A 2,791-nucleotide genomic window follows, 5' to 3' on the forward strand; every position below is an offset into this window, starting at 1 on the left:
GAGGTGGGTGACAAGAAGTGACTCATCATGGGAACATAAGGGTAGACACAAATGTTGCATCAGCCAGGATTGAAATAGGACCAGCCAGAAATGATGAGCATTTCATTATTCTTCATACCATGTGAAGACATGAGGTCCAACTCTGAGCTCACCTCCTTGCTTGGTAGATAATACTAGTAGGCTCATATTAAGGGCATTCCCAGAATAAGAGATACTGTTACAGTTGTTCTTCCTTGACAGGTGATCGAGGCCTCAGATATTTTGCTAGAGGTGTTGGATGCCAGAGATCCTCTTGGTTGCAGGTGTCCTCAGGTAGAAGAGGTGATTGTCCAGAGTGGACATAAAAAGCTGATACTCGTACTAAATAAATCAGATCTGGTACCAGAGGAGAATTTGGAGAATTGGCTCAATTATTTGATGAAAGAATTGCCAACAGTGGTTTTCAAAGCCTTTACAAATCCAAAGGATAAAGGGAAGATAACCAAGGTAAAGAAGAAAGCTGTTTCATTCAAACGTAAAGTCTGCTTTGGCAAAGAGGGCCTTTTGAAACTTCTTGGAGGTTTTCAAGAGACTTTGGGCAAGCCTATCCAGGTTGGAGTGATTGGTTTCCCAAATGTGGGGAAAAGCATCATCATTAATAGTTTAAAACAAGAACGAATATGTAATGTTGCTATATCCACGGGGCTTACAAGGAGCATGCAGGTTGTTCCCTTGGACAAACAGATCACAATCATAGATAGTCCGTGTTTTCTTGTGTCACCACTTAACTCCTCCACTGCACTTGTTCTGCAGAGTCCAGCAAGTATTGAGGTAGTAAAGCCATTGGAGGCTGCCAGTGCCATCCTGTCCCAGGCTGATGCTAGACAGTTCTAAAATACAATGTTCCAGACTATAAGAATTCTCTGGAATTTTTTACTAATCTTGTTCAAAGAAGAGGTCTGCACCAAAAAGGTGGAAGTCCAAATGTTGAACGTACTGCCAAATTGCTGTGGTCTGAGTGGACAGGTGCTTCATTAGGTTACTACTGCCAACCCCCTACACTCTGGACTCCTCCACATTTTAATGAGAATATTGTGGCAGACCTGAAAAGGGGCTTTAATCTGGAAGAACTGGAAAAGAATAATGCACACAACATACAAGCCATCCGGGGCCCTTCTTCAGCCAGTGGCATACTTTTCTGGTCTTCCGGCCTGACAAATGGAATAATGGAGGAAAAAGACATATCTGAATTTCCAAAACTGAGGCAACAGGGGAAACAGGAGGAAAGAGAGGACAGTGAAGATAAGGAAAGGATCTCAGACATGTCCCCTATAGAAGAGACAAGTGAGGCACTGCCAGAGGAACCTATAGCAGGTGAACCATCTACAAGATCTTCTATTATCTTGCATGAAAAGACTAAAGAGGATGATGCTTATGACTTCAGCACAGATTATGTGTAACAGAACCTTATCCTTCTATAAGGATTTTCTTGACATTTCAGGCTAACTGCTAAAGTGTTATATGTATGTAATGTGCCAGTTTTGGTATGGCATAAGCTGTGTAAATTTTGTGAATATGTGTCATCTACACATTAAAGCGATTAAAGAAAAAAAAAAGAAAGGAGGAAAGAAACAGGACCAGCCACCAGGTGCAAGAGGAAGTGAGTAGGGGCCAGAGTCAAGCCTCCTTCAAGCCTCCTTCGCATTTCTCAAGCCCTTCTCCCCAAGCAGCACACCTCCCCCTAGTGGTCATGTCAGAAACTGCGTCAGCATCCTCAACTCCGTAGATCAGGTCCAACAGAGGACTTTGCTGAGCCTCTCTCTACAAGGCCTTCAGTGAGCCAGGCTGGGGAAAGGTGCAGACAGGGAAAGAGGAGAGTGATTTCTTTGGATACACAAAGATTTGTTACTAGGAGAAATACATTTCTGAGCTTTTAGCAAACAAATCTTCCACCTCTCCTGTTCAAGCAGCTGGCCTGCTTCTTGTTGATAACCTCGAGGGAGGAATGGATGAAGGTGGCAAAGAGAAAGGGGTTGCAGGATCCTTATATGTGAATTCAGCACTCAGAGCCTTTATGAGTCTCCTGAGGAATCTAGAGGGTGATATTTCTCCCTAGCATGGTGAGAGAGAAAGGCTCACTCTGCCGCTGGAGTGGAGCCAGGAGGAGACACAGGGCAGGGTGCAGAGAGCCAGGGGCCACACAGGGCTGAAGGAGGGTTGCTGAGGTTTCTGCCACCTCCATCACCTCAGGGTCACAGGGCTGTGCTTCTGGTGCGTCCTGGCTGACTCCTCTCTCAGGGGGCTGTGCAGACAGTCCAGAGGTGGGCAGCCCTGGAGCTGGTCCTCAGCATGCCGAGCCAATATAAGGGCATTCCAGGCTCAAGCAAAAATAGGTACAGGTTTAGAGGTGTGATGAAATGTGCGTGGTTCATCCAGGAAGCCACAGTGCTTCTGTTGGCTGCAGCATCAATGAGGTTCGTAGCTATAGGAGAAATACGAACAAAATAGATTCCATCACAATCAAGGTCTAGAGGACCCTGAGGACTGAGGAATTAAGTATCAGACTGACACTGATATAGGGGACCGAGTAATGTAAATAATCCAAATAAGGGAAATGTTATAACTCTGAACCTATTAGATAACTGAAACGCCAAGTTCATGTTCTCTAAAATCGATGAATGAATTCTAGGAACAATAGAGGTTAAGACTAAAGAATATTTATTGAGGGAAAGACAGCTCCTTCCTGAGAGGGACAAGAGGGGACACCCAGGAAGTGGGTTGCCCGGGACCCTGTTTCTCAGGGGGTTTTTAT

At 45.0% G+C, this 2,791-nt stretch overlaps 1 pseudogene; it reads left to right on the plus strand.

The window, feature by feature from the left end:
* The first annotated feature begins 237 nt into the window (after positions 1-237).
* On the plus strand, positions 238-1,519 carry LOC101707143 (guanine nucleotide-binding protein-like 3 pseudogene; annotated as a pseudogene).
* The last annotated feature ends 1,272 nt before the right edge of the window (positions 1,520-2,791 follow it).

The sequence above is a fragment of the Heterocephalus glaber genome, unplaced genomic scaffold (genome assembly GCF_053883595.1).
Source record: "Heterocephalus glaber isolate CG9 unplaced genomic scaffold, H.glaber_assembly_v1.0 deba00001606, whole genome shotgun sequence".
NCBI lineage: Eukaryota > Metazoa > Chordata > Mammalia > Rodentia > Bathyergidae > Heterocephalus > Heterocephalus glaber.